This window comes from Sphaeroforma arctica, assembly GCF_001186125.1.
Source record: "Sphaeroforma arctica JP610 unplaced genomic scaffold supercont1.99, whole genome shotgun sequence".
Classification (NCBI taxonomy): Eukaryota; class Ichthyosporea; order Ichthyophonida; genus Sphaeroforma; species Sphaeroforma arctica.
In genome coordinates this window covers 115,585-115,901 of record NW_014040459.1, presented here as the reverse complement: position 1 = coordinate 115,901, position 317 = coordinate 115,585, and positions in this window count along the sequence as shown.

Sequence of the window (317 nt, the reverse complement as noted above, 5' to 3'; positions counted from 1 at the left end):
GACAGTATCCATGCTTGCGTAGGCTGTCTTTGAGCGTGTCAATATATATATATATATATATATATATATATATATATAGGTGTGTGTGTGTGTGTGTGTGTGTGTGTGTGTGTGTGTGTGTGTGTGTGTGTGTGTGTGTGTGTGTGTGTGTGTGTATAATTTTCTTGCCTGGGAAGTGTGTCTCATATTAGTAGTATCTGCTTACGCTTTTGTACGGACGTATTTAGGGGGGTTGTGGGCATAGGTATATATATATATATATATATATATGTGTATATATATATATGTGTATATGTATATATATATAAATATATATA